The sequence below is a fragment of the Protopterus annectens genome, chromosome 4.part1 (genome assembly GCF_019279795.1).
Source record: "Protopterus annectens isolate FY-2018-M chromosome 4.part1, PAN1.0, whole genome shotgun sequence".
Classification (NCBI taxonomy): domain Eukaryota; kingdom Metazoa; phylum Chordata; order Ceratodontiformes; family Protopteridae; genus Protopterus; species Protopterus annectens.
This window is the reverse complement of record NC_056734.1, coordinates 351,232,372-351,249,595: the sequence shown is the minus strand read 5'-3', so window position 1 is coordinate 351,249,595 and position 17,224 is coordinate 351,232,372.

Below are 17,224 nucleotides of genomic sequence, written 5' to 3'. Positions count from 1 at the left end.
GAGAGGTATTTTACCTATAGTTAATTGGACCTTGAGTAGCTCAAAGGAGTCGTACTGTTTTACTAGTCTCAAGGTGAATTTGGATTTAATGGAGATGGCTGCAATTCCACCTTTGATTCTTTCACACTCACTTTGAGGTCTGAATGTGTGAAAGGTATTGTAGCCTTGTACAGCCAGGGTGCTGTCTGTGACCTTGAACCAAGTGTCAGTGACTGCACAGATGTCAGCATCTTCCAAGGTGACGAGTGCTTCCAGGGAGTGCAGTTTACTGTTTAGGCTCCTAGCATTAAGCAGCCTGACCTTGAGTTTGTCTTTAGTGGATTTCTTTACATCCGAAGTTTTGTCGTTTGGATGTTGCCTAAAAAATGGCACTATGGGGGTGGCAAGCATCTTTGCCAGTATCTGAAAGCCTTGAAGAGACAGGTGAAGGCTATCTCTAGCAAAGCAGTGTGGACTGTCAACCATGTTTGCCCAGGCAAACAGATACTGGATCCCACTGGAGTGTCACCTGAAGCTAAGCCAATTATTGAAATCAATAATTTTTTGTCTATATTGTGGCATCATCCTAGGTGAAGGTAGAATGCTGCTTAGGGCTAGGGACATACCTCAAGTCATTCACACCAAGATGTACTTTGACAGAGTCACGACAATACTTGTTGCTGAGCAACTTGAGTATGTGTGTGATTTGAAGGAATCTGGAACTTGACAGCAGCGAGAGGGACATCTGTGTGTCTCACTTTTGAGTCACCTATGACCAGAACGTTAGGTTTTGAGGTGTTTTGCCTTAAGGGCTTAATTTTTTAGACACTGATATGTGTGTTATGTGTAGTGGTGGATTCTGTTCAAGTACCAGTATGTGTATGTTGTTTGTGCTTGGAAGGTCTCTGGTCTTTTGGTAGGCTTTTATTGCGTACCTCTGTGTATGTGGGTTTATGTGTCTTGACCTTATCTTGTGGGAGAGGGGAGTTGTGTGTGCTGACAACCTGTTGTATGTCTTGCATATTGTTATGTAACAGGACTGATTCTAATTTCATGGTGTAGTTACATCTCTCACATACTGTGTTTGTTTGCTTTAGGAGCAAGTGGTTGTCAGTGTACATGAGGCAATTATTACATTGCCTCAGGATGCCCATGTCAATCAGGTTGGCTGGAGAAATGGTGGGAAACCGTCCATCCATTATGGCAAGTATATATTGTAGTAACTAGTGGAGATGGGCTAGATAGTGCAGGGTTTGCTTGTGAGACTAACAAAGGCGGCTATTCTGTGGAGGGCTAAGAGTGGAAGACTGCATCAACGCCTCAGACTGCGCAACTGAATTGTTCACTAGGTTACAATGAGCAACTGCATTGCACACAGAGAAGCAGTGGAGCTAAGGAAGGTTCTCTAGCAGATATCAAGGGAAAATTGTATTTAGTAAGTGTTTGTGTCTATACACGTCAGTGCTAAACCCTGTAGTGCAATGCAAGGCTATGCACAAATGCAGGACTTAAACACTCCCAAGTTAAACCATTTTAACACAAATTAACCAACAGGAAAGCCCAAATTGAGCCTTTTTCCAGCAATCTGGAATGGACCAGTGGATCAATTTATTATCATCTGCTCATTTGTGGTTTTTCCCTGATGTTGAAATAGACCAGTATCCTAAAGAATACACACTCTCGTTTTCATGGGGAAGTTGCTTTGCAGGAATGTATCAACTTGTACAACTTACTGACTATACTCCCCTAATAACAGAAGGTATACTTATGAGTGCTAAAGTCAGTATTCTAAGGCTTCTTTAACTGCATTTCTTTTATCATGTTTGAAACAATAATTTGCAGCCATACTTCTCAGCTGTCCAGATTTTCACAGAATGTCCAGATTTTTGGCTCAAATTTTTGGTCTTTTCCTCATAAAATTTGAGATTTTTCCTGGCAAATCACTAGGATGAGTTGAGGATTAAAGTAACTAAATAGTGGCATACATGTGAGTTTCAGACTTCAAATCCTTCAGAAAATGTATCTTAAAACAAACCCTGTTACTCTAGCAACGTTTTAAGTTTATGAGCAATATTTAAAATATGGCTCTATTGTTGGGCCTTGGTCACCCCATTTTGTCAAGCATTGTCCAGATTTCTTGCACTAAAAGGTTGACAGGTATGTTTGCAACTTCTAAGCTGCTCTGATAGGCGATCCACAATTTAACACATGGGCAAAACAGTAGCACCAACCATTTAAAAGACAAGGTTACAGTGGTTTTAAAAATATTATTTATTTTTGTAAGACTGCTATAGCACAAAGCATCTGATCATACTGGGAGAAAAAGCCAAAATGCAAAAATCAGAACACTTTTTTTTGTCAAACATCCCTTTAGATTCCAAGCACACAGCACAGAAGCACAAATCAGTCAGTGTCTCACAGTCCACAAATGACATTTGTGCATGATTGTTGCAGAATTAATGAAACTTTATAATTTATGAAACTAGCTGGACCATTTTGCAGCTCATATCCAAAGTGACTGCCAAAAGGCATTATCTCAAGTCAGTCCAGCAAGAAAGAATAAATGCCCAAGGCCAGTAGCAAAGAAAAGTGACAAGCGAGAACTAGCCATATCTTTGCATTGACAGATCACAAAATCTGGCTTCTGCTAATCATAACGTTTAGACTGAATTAAAGCAAAACAGTTTTTAAAACATTACATTATTCACACGTGCGCATGCACAAGTGTTTGAAAAGAATTGTCTGCAATAAAGTGCAAATATAAAATATTTTACAGCTATTATGCTGCAATACATTGCAGATTTATAACAGCCTCTTAATGAACAATGTGTATGTTACTCTCATATCAGCAACATTATACACATTGTATGTCTCATGGACACCCTCTTAGGGGGATTTCATTTAAATAAAATAAACAACAATGTTTTAGGAATTTCCAGAACCATAAAAGAGTGTTAAACTGAGCAGTACACATCATACTTGTGTGTGTGTGTGTGTGTGTGTGTGTGTGTGTGTGTGTGTGTGTGTGTGTGTGTGTGTGTGTGTGTGTGTGTGTGTGTGTGTGCGTGTGTGTGTATGTAACTATTACAATTCCAAAACACAGACACACATATATATATATATATTGGTTAGACAATTGTTCAAACATTCCAGTTGTTGAATGAAAAAAAAAAAACTTGTACAGCTGATTGAACATACCAGCTTTTTCACATGCGAGATCGCTGTACAATGGGGATCGGAGAATTAGACCTTTTCCAACCACAGAGTGATTTCAGATTTGGTATATATAATTAGCAGTAGGTGTGGGGTGGTGCAGGTGGTTTGCCCCTATGCAAAAACTAATGCTTTTGTTTTTCTGGTAGGCAGCTGACTGACCAGTTGTATTTGATGTTGCCTTTCTATATAGTGAATTTTAAATATATGGATGTGCATCCATATATATATATATCTATATATATGTGTGTGTGTGTGTATGCATGTATATAGATACACACACACACACACAAAACAGAAGACATTGTGTTTGCGGGGAAACCGTATTTTGTTTTTTTTTTCTGAATTTCCTGCGTAGTTAAGAAAAAACCAACAATAGTTTTGCATGAGAGATACTTAGATTTATGTACCATTTAAAGAAGTGAATGAGAAGTTTGCTTTATCTGCAATGTTTAGTGTAATGTTAGCTTTATACTGATCATCTTCCTGATATTTTATCTGATATTTTAATTATAAAGAGAAAACATATTTACAACGAAGCCTCTCATTTTCCTTCCATCATACTTGTGTGTCTGGTAGTCCTATTTCTCTATTCCGGCAGTGTGCGTTCGATGTCAGTAACATAACATTAATAGCCAAAAGGTCTCTAGAGGACAGCAGCTATAGTTCAGTAACTCTTCTGGATGATATCAGTGTGACTTGGCATTGTCAAAAACAGTTTAGCAAATTTGGTGGACTTATAAGGTATACCATCCCCTAGTAATTAAAACCCAGGCTGAATGAATTACACAGCTGCACAGAGGAAGTGCAGGTGAGTTTTTGCCTGTAGGCTTCACAATTCCTCTGCACAATAATTACCTTTGCTAGTAGTACAATTCTGATTCTACTTCTGTTACACATCCATGACAGCACCTTCACACAGGGCTAGTTACCAAATAAGCCATCAGTAAATAGGATTTGAATGAGTATAGATGATAAAGCTAGGACTTATAGCAGTAGGTTTAATATGACACTATAGCAAGACTCCAGTTGTGGCAGTAAGTCTTCTTCCATAATGAAATGGGCTCAGAGACTTCCCTCATGCTTATAGCATGCTAATTGAAGTGCCTGAGTGTGATAATTATGCAAGTGAGAGCTCAATGCATTACTGTTTCTGAATCACTCATGTCCACATTGTGCTAACTGGCCAAAATCTGGACTGTGGTATACTCAGCATTGTGCACAAGCCTGGACACCTGTGGTCAGTACGTCTCATGCGTGGTTCAGCTTATGGCTCCTGAGGAAATGTGTAATTCAACATACTGCATACTAGACTTGGAGTACCTGTAATGCATACTTTAATAGCAGCATTTACACAGATACTAGGCTACCATGCCTTATACCTCATTTCAGACTTGGAATATAGGACTTATATCGGGCTATCCTACCACAGGTTATGCAAATGAGCTGCCTCTAGTTGCGCAATAGCTGGCATATTTGAAAATGTCTGTGACTGCGAATTACGTACAATTCTTCTCTGCCTAATGTCACCAGTTAAATAATGATGTCTGGATGAGAAAGCGGGTGATTTCCAAGATAGTTCTCCACCTGTTACACCAAAATGTAAGACCAGAGTCTCATGCAAGAGGTATATGAAGGACCTTAATACAAAGTTAAAGCCTGGAACAGTTTGATCCAGGCAGTCACCTATGTCACATGGGCCCCCTACATAGAGGATGAGCACCATCAATGCTATAGTGACCTTAAAGAATGGAATGTCAACATCCTGGGCTGATGGGAGACTGTGGTTATGGTAGAACCACCACCTATGACTTGTAAGTAACTCGTGACTTACATCCATGTGCAAACTGCCAGTGTGTGTAATGACCAGCCCTTACACATTCTCATTTCTGTCTTCACAGCCTCTGTAGCTATTTCAAAGAATGCACTGGTGCACAACAGGAGACTGGAGCTCATTGGAAGGACTATACCTGTTGCAATACAGTACAAGTGACTTTGTGTACAATATGGTCGGCTATTATTATAGGGGTAGTGTGGAATAGTATAGGTTTTCTACAGGGTTGACTAATTTTTTCAAGTGTCCAAATTGGGTGTTTCTTCTGTAAATGTAAGATGTACATGTAACACCAATCCAATGGACCATGGAGACGAAGGAAAAACCAATAAGTATAAAAATCACTGAGCACAGGATCCCAGTAAAGGCAGACCTACTTATAGTTCATAGTCGAATCAAATTTAATACACACAGTAAAACACAGAAAGTTTACAGAAGGTTTAGCGCTTTCAGCCCTGCACTGGACTGTGTTTCTTTCCTATCATCCTGTAGCACTGCAAGTGGAGATGACAGCTTTGTCACCCATCAGCAGCTGGTAGACATTGTTGGGGGGTGATAATTGACAGGAGGCTGGATGTATGCATCAGTCAGTTGGAAAACTTCCTCTGGTGACTTGTTGAGTCTCATCCCCATTCTGCACTGGCTTCACCATCAAAGCTAGGGCCCAATGGTATTGGAGTCCAAAGTGGTGAATAAGCTCTGACTGGATTGCAGCCCATAAAGATTGCAGTTGCAGGAGCCATCCTATCACCCATTCCCCATCCTAGGTTCATCCTTCCTTTTTTACTTGTTGTCCATTTTGTCCCTATCAGCATTGTCTTTCTTCAGTGCCATTGATGTTTCCTTCTTCATTCCCCATCCCTCATTGTGACAGCACCCCACCTGTCAGTCATGCTCAAAATGAACATTTAGAAAAAATGTCAGAGAAGTAAGTTAAAATATGTAATTTAAAACATTTCTTTATTAAATAATGTCATTCGGTAATAGCAATAACTCATGTTTACGTTGTGAGCAATTGAAGTTTGCTTACGGCTGACTTTGGTCACTGGGGCTTTGGCCATGTGACAAAACTACAACAGCTATATGTAAACCTTGCATTGCCCATTCACAGATGTAAGTGATTGATAAAAAGTGTTGCCAGTGGCTGTCTTTACTTGTCAACAAATCTGCTGATTTTCAGATTAATATTTTTTCTAAACTCTGTATGAAATAATTTAAATTGGAAATCAAATCTCCCCAATAAAACAGATTCTTACCCTTCCTAAACATTCAGATTCACAGAAATAAGTACAAGATCACCAGGTCTTTGCATTCCATTACTGATGTCACTGTTAGTTCAAACTGTCTGTCAAGTACTGAGTATAGACAGTGAATATGACACAATGGAAAATTAATGATTTTAAGTAATTTCTTTGTATTTTTATGCACCAGCAATTGCTACCTAATGTATGTTAAAAATCATTTCTAATGTACTGGTGCATTTACAATTCTGTATAATATATGCCTATAGGCTGTCTATCTGTTGCCTTGGTTAAAACATAACTAATAATTGTTGAAACAAAAAAGAAACTTACTTCTGATTTCTTGTACAAAAATGATTTAAATATGTTGTGCCATTCCTGTAACAGTTAAATCAGTCCTCTGCTAATAAACTTCATTACATTTTACTTAAATGAAACTGACTTCATAATAAGTAAAGAAATGCCTCAAATACATATTTTATATACTGCCGCTGTGAAGTAAAAAGTGACTTGTAAGCCCTCAACAGTTCATTTCAGTGCCATCAAAGAGTTGCCTCTGGTAAAATGCCATCTTTTCTGCACTGTAGTCTTTGAACTCAGCAGGCTGGCAGCAGCAAAATGCTTAATGTTAACGTTAACTTGCTGCTGTTGTGTGGTGTATGGCATTTGGAACCAGAAGCAATGCACACAGCAAATGGAATTTCCCACAATTCCCACTAAATGCTTCAGATGCATCTGCTGATTTCTGGGTGCATTTTCTTTAAAGACGTCTGCAAAAATTGGGAATAATGCTGCTTTTTTAATGTAGTATGGCATTTCTTAGCCTACTTTTATTCAGGGTAACAATATTTCTATCTGGCTCAGCTAGCTTATGTGGAAACACAGGTACAGAAAATGTACTGAATTTCCTTTTTCGTGTTTTTACTAGAGGTTCTGACTCTGTTACAAAAGTGACAGCACTACAGGGGCAGGAAGTTAGGAGCTTTTAAACTAGTATTTTATAGTACTTTACTTCATTAATGCATACCTGCCATAGTAGAAGGAAGCTGAAAGAAATGAAAGTGGGATGCAAGTGTTACAGATAAGAGAAAAGCAGTAAGAATGGAATTAGAGAATAAATTTATTATGGAGCAAGAAATTCAGCAATGGGACTGAAGGGACTACTGGTTAATAATTGGGGAGGCACAGGGAAACAGCTAGCCAAGAAATACAGTGACAGAGGTACAGAGGACAACAGGAAGTGATTGAAAATATTTGAAATATTTAAAGGGAACAGAAGTCTCAGAATGGAACTGTGGAAATAATGCAGATTTACATAAATTGGAGGATGAACAAACAGTCAAGGTGAATGCAGAAGTTACAACGGATGAGATAAGGAAAGTCAGATACAAGGGGAAGGAGAAGAAAGCTTTAGGGCCAAATGGATTCAACCTGGAATTTTTAAAATGGGAAGGGAGAAAACAAAAAAGTCTTAGAGTAGAAGTAGAAGGGACTACAGAACTAAGTCAAAACATCTAAAATATGAGGAAGGACAGTATAACCATTATGCCTAAAGGGGAGGAGGAAGGGAGGAAGTGGGGAATGATAGGCTTATCTGCAGACATCATAATTTTGGCAAACGTATTGTCAGAAAGGAAGACTGGATGAGATTTTACCAGAAATAATACAAGCTGGACAAAATGGCTTTGTAAAGAGAAGGGAGGCAGAAAAAAGTACTGGTGAGACCAGCTGGAGTCTATGCATCCAGAGGGACAGAAACAAGAAAGGAAAGTTGGGGTCGTGCTTTTTAACCTACAGAAGGTTTTGTATATGGTGAGATGGAAATTCCTATCAAAGATAATGTAGGAAAGGTAGGGAGGGGAAATGTTCATATGTTAGATACAGACCACATAAGAAAACCCCCAAAATGAAATAGTTATAAATAGTGGGGTATCTGAGAGAGAAGGATAGAGAGGGGATCATACACGGCTCCCAACTATCCTCAGTCGGTTCATACTTAAAATCAAGGAGGTGGCAATGGAAGCCGGATACAACTTATCAATACTGGAAGAAAATGAATGGGTGAAATCTAAGTTTGTGTTATATGTAGATGACTGCATTTTAACGTCAGAGGATGTGACTGCAGCAATGGGAACTACAGGTGAGACTTTCAAGAAGTTTAAAGATGTGGCATGACTCAGGTGCAACAAAAAGACAGCAGTAGTGAGGTTAGGAAAATGGAAGGGAAAGGGAAGGGAAAGGGGGGCACATGCATGATAAAAGAAGCAGAGTTCCCAAGTACCTAGGGTTCTATGCTGGGATCATGGAAAAACAGCCAATAGAGAAAAAATAGAAGAAGCTGGTAAAAAGGAAAGGGATACTCTGGGGTGGTAGAGAAGATTTATACATTGCTTGGGAGAAATAATGCAGCAAGAAAGATAATGATATTACCACTAGTCCTCCATTTTCTCTGTTACATATTACATACAAAGAGACCCCCTCAGGGACAAAAGGCTACAACAAATATGGAAAGTCATGCAGGATTAAGTCAGTAAAGGCACAGCAAAAAAAGCTAGCATGGCAAAATGAGAATGAATAGGAACAAGGAGGCTGGGGCTCACACATATCCTACGTATGCAGTGACATGCAACATCATTGACTGGGTAGAAACAGAAAAAATGGAGGTTAAATAAAAGAGAGTAAAAGAGACAGAGATGTGGAGAAGCTTATGAAATTTCATGAATGAGATTCTATTAAAAGAACTGGCATGCGAGAAGTGGGGTGAAAAGAACCCCCAAAACTATCGGAAACAGAAGAGTGGGGCAAAGATAGGGAAGAAAAATGGTGAAGTCTGAAGGAGAAGTGAGGTTGCTAAAGATCAAGAAGAAGAACTGGTATGCAGAGAAAGACTGAAAGCAATGGAAGAGTAAATACAGAGATGGAGAATACCAGAAGCCTAATGGTGGAACTACCTGATAGTCAGGGACACAAGGAAAAAAGAATACAGAGAGGGTAGTAGGAGAATGTTAAATGCATAAAGGGAGGAGAAAATGAGAGAGGATGGCATTCTGAAGGAAATGGAAGAGGCTAGGGAGGTGAAAGGGACAACTGGATATATGATGATCTAAGTGTAACTTGGACAACTGGATGGGGAACAGGAACTTCTTCCATGGTTTGGCACCTATATCTCTAATGGACACATGCAGGCTATAAATAATTCATCTCCCAGGCCCCTGGTTATAAATATTTCACCTACAAAGCCCCTGCTTACACTTATCAAGGGCATGAGATCTTGTCAGAGATTTGGGATGCATGGCTAGGCTTAAAAAAGGCCCTAGTGGCTGTTAGCCTAGTACACACCTATGAACCTAAGAGAAAGAATGGAAAAGGTCAAGGAAAAGAGAATGTGAAAGAAGTTTGAAAAGGAGGGGAGATGGGTAAGAGGTGCAGGATACTGTCAGAAGACAATTCAGGTGGTGAGACATGTAGAAAGTACATGGAGAGGGAGGGCAACACCTGGGAATACAGCACAGATGGTATCTAATCCCCATGAGACTAGTAAAGGAAGCAGACAGGAGGACAGTAGATGCTGGAGGTGTCAGGAAGAAAAGGCAGGAATGATGAACATGCTCTGGGTCAGAGGGTGGGCAGAAGAAGTCTGGAAGCAGGCACAAACAATTTTTAGAGATATATTTCCAAAAGAAGCAGAGTATACTAAGGAGATTTGTATACAGAGCATAAAGAAAGAGGATAGCAAGTAAAAAAATAGAAGTGAGCATTATCAGACTGATGAGTATCGAAGTTAAAATCATCACTCACACTGTAAGGGGGATGAAAATAATATAGGAGTACAAATTATGCAAGAGGTTCCAGGACATGGGGTGAAGATTGCAAAAACTGACAAGAATAAGGAAAGGAGAGAAAAATGAAAAATGGAAAAATGAGAAAGATGTAATAGAATACTACAAGAGTGAAAAGTATACCATGAAGAAGGAGAGAGTGAACCCAAAGAGAAACTGGGGGAGGGGGCGTAGGATATGAAATGAAGCAGCCGACCACTGAAAAAATATGGTGCCTCATAAATGAAGATTTCAACTGAATGTAATATACTGTATTAAGGTATTCCTGTATCTGGGATTATCTGGGATTCTTGGCTAGTACTGTTAATGTTTATCATATGGCTGATTGTTGACATATAGGCCTAGTTGCTTTGATGACATATTCTGGCTTAGTCCCACTTTAAGCCAGAAAAAGCAGCAAGACTAGAGCATGTGTGATGCTTATTATTCTGGATGCCTTTACTGTTCACTCTCAAATTAGTGGTCTGGGATGGATGAAATATTGTACATATATAAGTATACAAACTAGCATGCAAAAATATGTTGTATGATCTCTTAACTTTGCACCACACAATAAAACTACTACTGCGATAGCAAAACTTGTCATTTGCCATTGGGGTGAACTATTATTTTAATGATGAACATTTTATAAGTTTTGCTTAAATTATAGATGTTACATATGAAAATCCCTGGCACCAGCTTTAAGTAAATGAACTATGTAATCTTGCTGCTTAGGCTTGAACTTGCCATTTATTTAGCAATGATGAAATGGGGCTTTGAGAGATACTGGTATGACTCAGAATACCTTACTTTTGTTCATATTCACTTTCCTCACTTTTGGAAATCAGTTATTCAAATCATAAATCACTAGAGGATTCAGACCCTGCAAAGGGTATTTGTACTACTCCATTTACCCATTTAACAAACATATACTGCCGATTTCTTTACAGGATGGTTAAGCACAGAAGACCAGATTGCATCACCGAAGAGCTACTAACCAAAATGTAAGGGATATCACCAACAGTACTGTAATAAAATAGCTATCAAATCACACAAAATGTGGGTGGACATTGGCTATGGTCAGCATCTAGTGCATAATGTTTATAAAACAGCTAGTTTCCCTGTATTTCAGGCAGTCAGCATAAACTACCTATCAAGAAATGACACTTTCTCCAATGCCGACAAAGCTTCTTGTGTCCATGTAGTAGAATATTATTATTGTTATTATTATTATTATTATTAAGAGTTAAGACTGACATACAAACAACATAGCACTTGAAATGGCTCCAGGAAATTCCCCACTTCCCAACTTTTCTCACTAAAATGTTAGGACTCCTCTCAACCTCTTAGCATAGGAAATGTGGACAGAACCAAAAATAATTGGGAGACAAAGGCCTAAAAATAAGGACAGATTTTAAATGCTGATCTTATAAACTTTGAAAGTTGCTAAAAAACAGGTTTCACTTTAGAATTCATTTTCTGATGTATATAAAGTCTTAAATTCCAATTTGCATCATTATTTAGTGACTTGAATCCTTAGTGATTTGTCAGAAAACTATATATTTTATGAGGAAGAGACCAAAATTATAGGCAAAAATCAAGACAGTTGAGAAGTATGTTCCACAGACATCTGACAGTGTGGTCCCTCAATTGCTGAATCCCAGAAGGACCATGGCCCTTCTTACTGTTTCTCCACAAAAAATGCAGATACAGATACTGACTGATATTGTCTTTATGCCACTTTCACCAGCCAGTGACTAAGGGAAAGTGAAGAAAAGTTTCTACATTATGACATTTGTTTGTGTTTTCACAAACTGTACCTTGACATAAAGGTGAAGGTAAGCTTGTACCATTTGCTGATTCTCACTCATTCCTTATTTATATAGTGCCATTTCTAAGCAGAGTCCGACCAATAGATATTTTAACTAAACTAGCAAATCAATACTGAATTTGTGTCACATTAGGCCGACTCTCTTCAATGCCAGAAGTATAGGTTCATAGGTAGGTACTAGGCTATCTGCCCGAGGGCATTTATAAGCCTAGCCAGAGTGTGTCGGCTTTTGCCGCCCCATTGATTAATTAACTGAGCCTCTGTCAAGCAGAGCCAATTAAGTGATCCCAGGGGTGTACTTTCTGTTACCCATCCACTCGTCAAGGCTTTTCTTGAAGAGTGTTAGTGAGGTGGTCTGCCTAATGTAGTTAGGAATTTTGTTCCAAAGCATGGGGAGTCTCTGTGACAGGAATATATCCCTCCAGCATGTTCTATTTATAAACGATAAATTGCCTGATCTTGTGACACTCCTACATTTGGAAAACATCCGGTGTGTTTTCAGTCCATACCTATGTAGTTACCGAGACTTGGTTTAAATGTAAAGAGAATACTCTCCCTATACCTGGATTTTGCACTTTTCATGTCTTAAGACCCAGTGGGAGATGCATTGGAGTCGCTATATTTTCAAGGAATAGATTACTTCTAGGCAGATCCCTAGAGACCCACGAACTGAAGTTATTGAACTAGAGACCATTCTAGACAGGATTACTTATCAATTAAAAGATTATTAGAAAACACCTTCTTTGTCCACTGATGATCATGTAAGATTCCTCAGTATTCTAAATTCTCTCTTTATTAGTAAAAATGGCATTTTTAGTTTACTTTAAACTACTCTTCAATAAGCTGCTACACTACACCTCCAATGTAGGATATTCCCAAATGTTCCTAGACTTTATAAACAAAAACCCCCTTGAGCAGTTGGTGAATAAAAATCTTATAAGGCTACAGATGCCTTCACGTTGTGGCAAATCTCATCCGGAAGGATCATTAGGGATTACTTCAGCGTCACTGCTGCTTGAGAGCACCAAAAAATGATAGGCATTTTTTTTTTCTCAAACTAAAGGGGTGGCGAAAGCCAACTATGGGGAGCTGGAGGCTTATAAATGCCCTTGGGCAGATAGCCTAGTATGAACCTATGAACCTATGAACCTATGAACCTATAAAAATTGCTGCAACATATAAAATCAAATACAAATAGTTATCATTCTGTTAATAAAATAATAAGTGAAATTTGGAACAGATAAATTTGTCACGGGACGACCTTAGTATGAATGGAGTAGGGGGGGTGAGAGCTGGGAAGTAGGGAGATAGGTAAGTTAGGTTTGTGTGGGTAGGGGGTGGCTAGGAAAGAGTTAATTAAGTTGGGAGCTGAGGGAGGAAGTGAGGTAAGGCTAATGGGTGGGTCTTAGGGGTTTTGAAGGGGAAAGTAGTGTGAGTAAGCAAATTTTGGTGTGGTCTTGTTGAATTAAGAATACGTCCCTGATGACCTGAGGTGAAAGTAAGGCAGGCCTTGGGTAGCTATATGACGGTGAGGTGAGTACAGGTATGGGTTATATTTTATTTTATATTGTTTTTTTTCTCTGCTAAAGTGTGGATTATGGTGGGTTGAAGAAAATATATATTAGAGGCTCTGATCTTTTGATATTGTTGTTATAGATATGATTTGGAGACATTTCACAGGGGGTAGATTAGGAAAGCTGAGGTTTTACTAGTGTGAGTTCTCCTTGTTATATTATGGTGGTTGAGCGGTTTGGGGTTTCTTTTTTGCAGTGGTGTCCATGGTGGTCTACTGGTTATTCGTTGCAATTATAAGGATTTCTTGCTGCATATTTGTGCTCCATGGAGGTTTAGCAGCTTATTCGCCTGGGTGTGTGCATTTTATTTTGTTCTGTTGTTTACCATTTTGGCTTTGTGGTTATTTTGCCTGGGTTAGTTGGTTTGGTTGCTTGCAGTGTGTTCCCTGTTGGTTTTGTGGCTTTTTGCCTTGTTGTGATGGTTTTAGCATGGTGTTTGTATTCCTGATGGTGTAGCGGTTGTTCGCGGGGTGGTAAGGCTATTCGTGACTAGGTGCGCCTGCTCAGTAGCACTGTGTGGCCAGCTGCTTCATTTTAATAAAAAAAAAAAAAAAGAAAAGAAAATTAAAAGAAAATTGAGAAGAGGGTTATGAGGTCAATGCTGGCCAGGCCAGTGGGTGCCTTGCTTGGTGGGGTGCGGTGGAGTGTGTCGCTCATCTTTGTTTGATGGCTTGGTGTGCTGGTTGCCTCCTCGGGATTGCAGCAGGTAGGTGCGAATTATTGGTATCCCTGGTGGTTAGTGGTTAATGGCTGGTTAGGAGGTAGTGGCAGTTGGTGATGTGTTAATGTGTGTGTGTTTTCCCTTCATTTGGGAAGTTAGGTGAGTGGTGGTTTTTGTTGGCTATGTGCGCATTTTTTTGTTCCCTGGTAGTTAGGGGGATATCCCCGGGAACTGGGGGAGTGTAGTGGCTTGGTTAGGTGTTGTCTCCCTAGTGGTTAGTGGTCTGTGGGCTGAAGGAGAGCAGATATGGCTTTTATAGGCTGGCATGTAGAGTCGAGCATGTGCAGTAGTGTTGGCGATTGTATATTGCCTTTAAAAAAAAAAAGAAAAAGAAGAGGAAAATGGCTAAGGTAAATATCGTGCTCAGTTCTTTAGGTAGATTAGGGTTTGGGTGTGTGAGGAGGTTGGCAGGTAGTGGGAAGCTGGTCAACATAGTGCAGGCAGGGTTGCAGTTTACATGCAGGGGTATATGGTTCAAGTCCTTAGACAGCCAACTTAGGCTAGCTTGTAGTAGCAGGTGGTAGGGGGATGCTGGGAGTTGCAGATGAATGAGTGGTTGCTTCTGATGGTGGTAGTAAAGGCCAGGGGGTCAAGTTTTTTTTTTTCACAAGCCCTGGGCTGAAGCAGAGCAGGTAGGTCAGGGGGGTAGTTAGTCGAGGGTAGGGATTTAGGAGATAGGCTTTAGGCATAGGGATTCATGTGTTGAGTTTGGCTGCAGGTTGTGGTTAGTGCTATTAAGATGTTCTTTATGGGTTGTTTTAACAACTTTACTTTTGTTTCTCTAGGTATCATGGCTGAGGCATTGAGAGAGGTGGGCCAGTATTGTGGCGCAGACAGAGGACCTGTTCAAGGACATGTCTACGGAAGTTCCATCAACTAGTGCACTGGATCTGAAAACTCGATGGAAGAGGCAGACAGTGCCTGCAACCTGGGGGTCGAGAGCGAAGGGAGCCAGACAGTCAGCAATGGTAGAGGTGGCAACGGAGGTTGGGATGCTGGTTGTGGCCCCTTTGTCTTTTGCAGGTAATTGTTTATCAGGTCTGATGGGGAGTGAGGAGATAGCTGCAGCTCTGGGGGAGGGGGGCAGGGTGCAGTGAAGGGTCCAATGTGAGGTAGCAGGTAGTGGTTTAGAGGCATCGGTTGATTGTGAGGGTTTTTTTGATAATACTCTATCATTTCTTGATCAGGAGTTGAGGTCTGACTTAGATGCGGTGGGTTCTGATTTTCGTTCGCGGCCGGGGGATTGTTTGGTGATGCAGGCCTTACGTCAGGAAGGGGCACCCATTGTATTGACCCCCCACATATCTCTGGTGGTGAAGGAGAAGATTTGGAAAGGGGAATTCGTTGATATTTTCAAATTGCATGATGCTGATGGGGTTCAACGTTTGACAGACGCAGAGTCAGCTAATGGGAAGGACCTTTTGGTGGCATTGGTGGCCATAGGTCACAGTAGGGTAGCTAAGTTTAGGTCCAGGTCATATGACAATTGGGTCCTTGGTTTAATATACTACATGACGGTTTGGTTGGAGAGGGACACTTCACTGGCTCTTCCGCTTTTGGTCTATTTTTTAACTATCAGGAAAGCACAGAGGTTTTAGCCAGGTTATGCATGGTTTTGGTATGATCAGAAGTTTTGTAAGTGGAGGGCAGTGGATAAATCCATGTGGTGGGAGATCAGACACCCGGACATTTGGCTTTCCACCATGATGGATACTAGTTGATGGGGTAGTAGATTGGCTCAACCATCTGAGGGAGGTTCCGGGATATGTTGGGTTTTTAATGCAGGGAAGTGTTCTTGGGTAGGTTGTAAATTTTTCCATATTTACTCTAAGTGTATGGAAGCTCATGCCGTTACACGATGTGGGGGGGTGGGGGCCCTGTTGGTGGTCAGGTGTCTTATTCTGCGGGTCCTAGAGGTTGGGTTGGTTCTCGCCCAGCATTGCTAGGTAGATGGGGCCTGGCTAATTTTTGGGGGCAAAGGGGGCCTTTCGTGGAGTTAGGGAGTGACCAGGGGACTCATTCACCTATTAACTCCAGGTTTTGGAGTTGTTCCTGGCCCATTACCCATTGCCAGTTGTGGCAGGGGAATTGATTGAGGGTTTTTCAAGGATTTTTTTAATTAAGTCCATGTTGGTGGGGGACAGTATAGTGAGTAAAAATTTGAAGTCTGTAAGAGGAAGGGAGGGGATTTTGCAAGAGTTGATTGACAAGGAGTGTCAGGCAGGGAGATTATTGGGCCCATTTAGTTGTCTTCCATTTTCTAACTTTAAAGTGTCACCATTAGGTTTGGTTACTAAGAAAAAGCAGGGAGAATTTCATTTAATTCATCATTTGTCATATAATTGGGGGTATGACTTTGAATGACTTCATCCCCAGTGCAGAGGTTAAAGTCACGTATTCATCTTTGGATGATGTGGTCCAAATTATCAGGAGTTTTGAGGATCCCTGGTTAGTTAAAGTAGATACTGAGTCAGCTTTTCATTTGTTGCCGGTGCAGGAGGAGGATTGGTCTTTGTTGGGCATGGTGGTTGGGGATACATTTTACTTTGACACTGCCATGCCTATGGGATGTGCAGTGGCGTGTTCTACTTTTGAAAAGTTTAGCTCAGCACTCCATTGGATTTGGCAGCAGAGGGTGGAGGATCAGCAAGCAGTTCACTATTTAGATGATTTTTTGTTGGTGGGTGATGGTTGAGATAAGGTGCAGGCAGCTCTGTGTGAGTTTGTGGGGATGCGTGAGTCCCTTGGAGTTCCTTTGGCTGAGCATAAGTTAGAGGACCATGCAAAGCTGTTGGACTTTTTGGGCTTGACAGTAGATGCAGGACAAGGTTTGTTTTGTTTACTGCAGGACAAGTTGGTTCAGCTACAGGAGAAAACCTGCTGGGTGAAGTACAAGTCCAAGGTTCGGGTGCGAGAGGTTATGGAATTGTTGGGTTTGATGAATTTTGCTTGTAGGCTGTGCATCCGGGGCGCATGTTTTGCCAGTCTGTAGCATTTCTTTTGAAAGGAGGGA